General features: G+C 43.2%; 1 pseudogene; it reads right to left on the bottom strand.

Annotated features, from left to right (window-relative positions):
- Positions 1–1,159: 1,159 nt before the first annotated feature.
- LOC114629614 overlaps positions 1,160–7,882 on the bottom strand; it is a 7,425-nt pseudogene continuing 702 nt past the window's right edge.

Raw genomic sequence — 7,882 nt, 5'->3', positions numbered from 1 at the left:
TACAAAGACTCTAGGACCCAGTTTGGGACTCCTCTAACATCTAACCATCTCTGTTGGTTGTTCTCAGAAGTCCAACGATGTCGCTCACGAAATCCTCTTCCTTCCCTCTTTTCTTGCTGAGGCCTCGCTGACCTTGATCTGACACCACGCTGCTTCCTTTCCCTTCTTTGCCTGAACTAATGTTGCTCACCTGTCTTTCTTTCGATATCCTAATGTCACAGGGCTAACTTTCTACAACCTGTTTACTCTTCTGCTAAAGCAAGTGGCCTCATCATCATCAGGAAGAGGGGAAAGCTCTAAAGAGCTAGAGGAGACATCAGGATAGTATTTTGAGACATAAACAAAAAGTCTTCCCTTCCCAGGTCCTTCACCCCATCTGAGCACAGCACCCCATTGCAGTCATTTCCCATACATTTTCAGATTGTCTTTGCATCTGGAGACAGGGGAGAGGGCAGAAGAGTGGAGAAACCACTCGAGTTTCTATGGCACACCTTTTGAGTCATAAAGAGACAGGTTGTTCTGATGTTCAAACATTTAAATTCTGAAAAACTAGAAATAGAGTTTATGGCCTAAAAACAGACTTGTAAAGAGAAACTGCTCCACCTAAGGATCTCCTAAATAAGCACTACATGGGCTGTGATGAGGGAAAGGAGAATGTAGACAGGGGGAGGACATGAGTCTGGCACTGTGCAAAGACTAGACCTGAAGGGACCACCCGAGGGTGGTAGACAGTGTCGTTTTCATAAAGATGAGTCACTTCATTTCTTTTTTTGAAATTCTCATAATTTAATGGTCAGTAGCTTCCAATTAGCTTCTGAATGGTATAGGTATAGTTAAACAATATACTTAAGACACCCCCACAGCAAGTTCATACCCCTCAGAAAGTAGCATTGGCTAGCATCCATATTCCATTGTTCAGTCAGACTTCCACAGCCTGGAAGCCACTCCTGGGTTATGGAAATAGACATCTTAATGTAATGAGCTGAATAAACCCCTGAAACACCCATGATCTGTCATTTTTTGCTTTAAAAGAAAATAACAAGTATTAAACCAAACACTTTCCCAGGTGCTGTTGCTTCAGAGAGAAAACCCAGTGTTGCTGTAGGATCTGAGTCCTGTGGGGCCCTGTGCTTCTGCTTCTTGTCCCACTCTCCTGCAGTCATACGGCGTAGAGCTCATAAACCTTCTTTACACAGTACACCAGGGCAGCCAGGGCTATTGTGTTGTGCAGTCCCTTTCTGTGCAGGTCATCCTACCAAACAAGCACAACTGGTGTGGAGGAGGTGAGCGTGTGTAGAGGCAGGTGGGACAGTTTGTAGGCATCATACTCCACCTGGTATTTGCAACAAGGGTCAAACTGCCAGGAGATCCCATAGAGCCCAGGCTCAGCACACCCAGCGAGCAGGGAGATGTAGTGGGAGTAATCCAGGGACAGTGCCAATGTGATGAAGAGGGAGGCAGTACCTGCCAATGTGGTGAAGAGGGAGGCAGTACCTGCCAATATAAGGCACCAGATGAGGCTTGGAGCTCCCTCCCCATCCCCCCTTCAAGTCCCAGGGACCGGTGCTTGCCCCAAATGACCACAGAAGTCAGCACTTCAGGCAATCAAAGCAAGAGGCTTTACTAGGAACCAGCTCGCTGGGACTCAGTCCCAAGAGTCTGCAAGAGGGAAGGAGAGAGAGAGACCCCAAACATCAAAATACACAGGTTTATAAAGACAAAAGCCACAGGCTGGGAGGGGGGCTGGGGAATAGAGGCTTCCTAGGCAGGAATGCTCTTGATTGTATTTCTTTTTTTTAAAAAGATTTATTTATTTTATTTATGAGTATACTGTCGCTGTCTTCGGACACACCAGAATAGGGCATCCAATCTCATTACGGATGGTTGTGAGCCACCATGTGGTTGCTGGGATTTGAACTCAGGACCTCTGGAAGAGCAGTCAGTGCTCTTAACCGCTGAGCCATCTCTCCAGTCCCTTGATTGTATTTCTTATTGGCACACATCTGGGAAACTGAGGAGCAAGGATGTTCTAGGCAGGAGTGCTCTCTCTCTCTCTTATTGGTATACACACACAGCTGCAGTTTTCAGAAATATTTGGTATGTTCCTGCCTTGCAGCCCTTCCCCAGGAGTTCACAAGTTCACGGTCCCATGTTATTCTGAGATACTGCCCAATTAAAAATTTTTTTCTTACACCAACAAGGCCGTCTTGTGCAGGCAATTGCCTACGGTGATCTCATCTCCAATTCAGATGAACTCTATCACAATGTACTTGTACTAGGCTTCCAGCGCCTACTCCAGCTCATACTCAAGCTGGTCCAGAGCATTCTCCCCACTGTAGATTTCATACACTACACAATGTAGCAGTCTGTAGCTGACAGGCTAACCCTCCCTCGGGAGCCACTGCCACCGGGACCCAGATGCCTCCTTCCCCGCGGCCATATTAGAGCAAGTCACCTCATTTCATATGAGAAAATACCAACCTTTTGTCATCTCCTGAGATCTTGAAAGAACCAAACAGGCACATACTGACTTCCAGTACATTACTGGTGCTATGTAACTTCCTGAGTCATGTTTGTTGTGTGACAGACGCCAGAGGAAACAGTTCTCCTGGTACTATACCTCTGCTTCATCTCCATTTGGCTTAGCCAACATGAAGCCTTTCTGTCAACAGGGTGACACAGTCATCATTAGTCCACAGCTTCCTGAGATAAAGAAGCCTAAATACCAAGAGAAACTGTGCTTGGCTGCTGACAGTGTGAAAAAGAAAGCAGCCCCCACCCCAAAAGAAGACCATGGAAAAACAGAACTGGAACAGCAAGCATCTTTTCTATATAACTCTGTAGGGAAGTGTGCTCCAAGCACTTTCTAGACACAACTCATTTATAACTCCTTGAGCTAAGAAACAGCCATCCCATTTTACACACAAAGAAACTGGAGCTGAATGGAGCCAGCAACTCACCCAAACTCATTTTGCTATAAATGGGATGTGGTAGCACTCATTCATCCTGCCATGTTTTTGACATTAAACTTTTCGAAGACAAGAAAAGTCTTACTCTCCTCTGTCTCCCCACTCTTCCAGGGAACACTGATCCTGCTGCTGGACAAGTCTCAGTGAGTAGTTTGTGCTCTGACCAACTGATTTAGATATTTTCTCTCATGAAAAAAAGAAACTATGATCTCTCCTCTCTCTCTCTCTCTCTCTCTCTCTCTCTCTCTCTCTCTCTCTCTCTCTCTCTCTCTCTCGCTGCTTTTTCAACACCAAGAAAATGCCAGGTACAGGCACTCTAAGGAAGGTGGGAGGAAGAGAATCTACATCCACAGGAGAGATCATATTTCAGGTTTTCATTCCATTTGACAGGAGCAATACTGATTAAAAACAGCTGAACATGTCACGAAAGGGTAACTGGGTTCTCCCCCCCTCACTGTGCAGAGGCAGCTGCAACTGTATTTTGAGAGCTAACTCTTCATGCATAAAATTACTAATAGACACCATCTATCTGATGAATGTCTTCTCCTTAATAATTTATATCACTTGATCTATTTTCAAAGGTTAGTCTTACATTAAAATTACAATTCTGAATAGGTCAGGCTGTTATTTAAGGATAAATTATTTCACCTCTTCATGTTAGTGTTGTGTTTGGATAATGACAAGATTATTTCCAGCCCCCAAGGAGACTGTGAAGGCAATTGCCTGCTTGACCTGACCCCTCACCCCCCTGAAGCATACTCCTTGATTCTTCCTGATTCCCTGTGGATCACCTGCCAGCACATTTTAAGATACTTTATTCTCACCTTTGCCCTTGCTAGTTTTTGACATTATTTTCACCTCATTACCCATATCTCCCAACGTCCCCTGTCTATTCCTCTAAAACTATTCTTGGGCCCCTTTATCATGAATGGAGGGCCCAGAGCTCTACACTTAGGCCATCCTTTCTCACTGACGAAGACGTTCAAAGAATGTCTACACTGCCACCTCCAGCTTTACCCAGGCTACAACTCTTGACCTTTACAAGTAAGAACCAGGAAGCCCTGAAGACAACTAAGCCCTGAAGAGAACCAAGGAGAAGTTAGCTTGACCTAGAAAGACCTAGTTAGGTGAGAAAATCACTCCCAGTTTTCTTTTCTTTTGTATGATAGAGCATCTGATGCTTTGAGGGCTTTGAGTATCTAGGCTCAAATTCAGCATTCCTCATTACTCAGCAGTTGCAAGCAAGGCAATCTCTCTTCGGGCCAGTCCCTTCTATCCAATGAGACTACCTTATACTTTTATTGTAAGAATTATTTAAATAGAAAAAAATACACAATGCAAGCCAATAAAAGGCAGCTAAAAGGTTTGAGACATCACAGATGAATGAGTGACCATTACAAACTTAGTAGATAACTTTTTTTTTTCAAAAAAATTACTTAGCCAAGATTTGCTTATGACAAGATGAAGAAAAATAAGTTCCTCGTACTGAAAAGTGATTGGAAGAGAAATTTCTTAGTTCTAGCTTCATGTTCTAATCTTGCCACTAATCTGCAGTGTGACCTGAGATAAATTGTTTAATGTCTAATCTGAAACTGTCAGAAATTACTTCCATTTTACTTGGGTTTGAGGAGGTTAAAGGAAGGATGTAATTTATTGTTTATTGTGGTATGTAGCCAGCATCAATAGAAGGTACCAATACCAAAATGGGTAAATGTGAAAGAGTGAAAGATCTTTCCCAAGCCTACCTCAAGGCATCATTGCAAAAACCAATGGAGTAAGAGCTTTGTAGCAAGAAAGTATGAAAACACATAGGAATATTAACTCTATTTTTTCCTGGTCAGCCTTAGTTGCTGACTTGACACAGTCCACAGTCATCTGAGAGGAGAAACCTCTATTAAGAAATTGGCTAGATAAGATTTGCCTATGGGAAGGTCTGTGGGAGACTGTCTTGATTGCTAACTAATGTAGGAGGGCAGCCACTATGGGTGGCACCATCCCTTAGCTAAGTAAGCTAGCTAAGCATGAGCCTGAGCATGAGCCAGCAAGGAGATCCCTCCTTGGTTTCTGCTTCAAGCTCCTGCCTTAGTTCTGTCCTGACTTCTCTCCTGTCCTGATAGTCTGTACGCTGGAAGTGTGAACCGAATTGAACTCTTTCTCCCACAGGTCAAAGTACATTGCTACAGCAACGGGATGAAACTAAAATGGTGTCCTGATCCTGAGGAATACTGAGGACAGACTGAATAAAGGATTGGCATCTGAGAAAGTGCAAACTACACAGGTCCTGCCATGAGCACATTCACAAGCAGTTGAGAAGAGCCCTGGCATTGGTTTCTTTGACAGATAATTTCAGTTGTCGTTGTGGTTGTGCAAAGTCATGAAGTGTGGCTGTTTTAAAAGACAGGCTGAAGTAATGTGCAGGGAACTCAACTGATACTCAAAAGCACTTGGTTGTAAATGTACTCAGGAGGGAGATAAGTTCCCACTGTTTTATGGCAGGAAGGCTTTTTATTGGCAATTTTATGTAATTGTGAGGTTGGAAGCATGGTGAGGCTGGAGGTTTTCTTTATTTCCAGCAAGGAGCCTCAGCTGCTTTCCACCTTGAAAACACCCTCTGGAAACGCTGGCTATCACCTTCCATTTATGGGGTGAAGATTCTCTCCAGAGGAGCTAAGAGATGGGGGAAGCTCTTCAAAAGGAAAAAAACGAATCCTCTGTGGCTTTTCCAGGCCTGTTGTCATGTGCCTAATATCTGTTGCTCAGGCCCATGCTTCCTAGAGTTCTCTGAGCGATTAGTATGAAGATCCCTCAAGCCAAGTTGAAGAAAAAAACATTCTCCCTGTGTTCAGCAACAGTAAGTGAAGCATTGAAATCCTTCAAGGCCCAAGCAAGGTATGGGCCTCACTGTTCCTTTGCATAAAGTTCATGTACCATTCTCATGTCGTCCCAGCATTTTCTATCTTATCTCCTGTGCAACTGCCCCATCCCCTTTCTCAAAATTGACTCCTTTACTCCTTCATGAATGGAGCAAAGGATACTGGCAGCCAAGATCCCCTAACTAACTGGCTTAAGCTTAAATAAGCAGCAGAAAATTCGCCTCATAAGTTCATTACCACAAGGTCAAGGGCCTGTCATTCTTGTCAGTTGGTTCACTGTGTGACAATGTAACTATCAGGGCTTCCTGAGTCATCATCAGAGAAGGGTCACAGACAACATGGATATTGTAATATATGCCTAATGGACTAACATACAAGAGTTATAAGGATAGATTTTTAATTCCTATAGACTAGACCGAATATTTATTAAAATGTTAACAAATATGACTTAGCTTCTCTTCTTTCCTAATGGAGTCAAGAGGTGCATATTGGTTCCCAATTCAGAAAATGCCCTCCATGAAAACAAAGAGGCCTGGGGTAGAGGTAATCCGTAGAGTCTCCTCTGTCTATCCTTACTATTTCTCTCCATTTATCCAGGACAAGAAGACAAGAATGTAAAAACATATGCTTGAAACAGTCATCTAAGGTCAGAGTAGACTTGAAACACTCATCTAGAGTCAGAGTAGGCTTGATACACTCATCTTGATATTTCTTCTAGGTTCAAAAGCCAAGGGTAGAGTCTGAAGGCATCAATATCAATTCAGGCGTGACTGAGTCATCAATCAATTCAGGCATGACTGAAGTCACAGCCTCACAAGAAAAATGGGTTTAGCTAAATGTCAGGTATACTACTGATGGACTATTACAGTGTCCCTTTCCATTGAAGAACCTTCTCAAAGTATTACCTCCTAATACAGCATGGTGACACATACCTATAATCAAGTACTTAGAAGGTTGAGGGCAGAAAGACCAGAGATTCAAGGTCATCCCTGCCTGTGGAGTGAAATCTTGTCTAAAACAAAAATGTTTCCCCGAATCATTTGGTCAAACAAGCCAAAAATAATCTCTTCTTTTGTTACAGCTGATAAAAATCAATCTCAGAAGGATATAATTGTTTTTCCAAATTCACTTGACCAGTAAATGATGTAATATGAAAACACATGACACACACCTTCACTCTTATGACCCAGTTGGTTTGTCATATATTAGTTTGCTTCTAGATCAAGCAGCCTCTCCATGTTTCCATTCACAGTAACTATCCACCTTCTTCAACTTGCTCTGCTTTCTGGACAGATGACTTCATCAGCTAAGTTGAGTGAACTTCTTGCCCTCTAATTTTCAGCTGAATTGAATTTAAAAAAAAAAAGGCACCACTAAAAAAATGACACCATGTGAGGTCAGAGTATTTTCTGGAGTCTTTGCAGAATCAGTCAAAGGCCACTCAACATAGAGAGGTCCAAAGAAGAGAACATAGATTAGTATCTACCTCAGTTGTCGTCAGAGAGGCCAGCAACTAATGAGAACAGATTCAGAGAGCCACAGCCAAACACTAGGCAGAGCCAGAGGAAGCCTCAAGAAGAGGAGGAGAATGCAGGAGTCAGAGGTGTCAAGGACACCATGAGAACACAGCCCACATCATCAACTTAGCAGGGCTCACAGGGAATCACAGATTCTGAAGGGACAATCATGGACTCTAAGCACATGTGTGGACCCTCTGAGTATGTGGGATGGTTGTGTAGCTTGTTTTTGTTTTGTTTTGTTTTTGTTGTTAGACTCCTAACAGAGGGAGTGATGGGGGTGTCTCTGACTCTTTTGCCTGCTCTTGTGACCATTTTTCTCCTACTGGGTTGCCTTGTCTAGCCCTGCTATGAGAATTTGTGCCTAGTCTTATTGTAACTTGTTATGCCATGTTGGATTAATAATCCTGGGAGTCCTGCTCTTGTTTTGAAGAGAAAACGGAGAAGAGAAGATCTGAAGAGATTGAGGGGTGAGGAGGATTGGGAAGAATAGTAGGAGGGAAAGCTGTTGTTGGAATGTAAC

Source organism: Grammomys surdaster, unplaced genomic scaffold (genome assembly GCF_004785775.1).
Source record: "Grammomys surdaster isolate TR1022 unplaced genomic scaffold, NIH_TR_1.0 313, whole genome shotgun sequence".
NCBI classification, from domain to species: domain Eukaryota; kingdom Metazoa; phylum Chordata; class Mammalia; order Rodentia; family Muridae; genus Grammomys; species Grammomys surdaster.
This window is presented reverse-complemented; position numbering and strand designations above follow the sequence as displayed.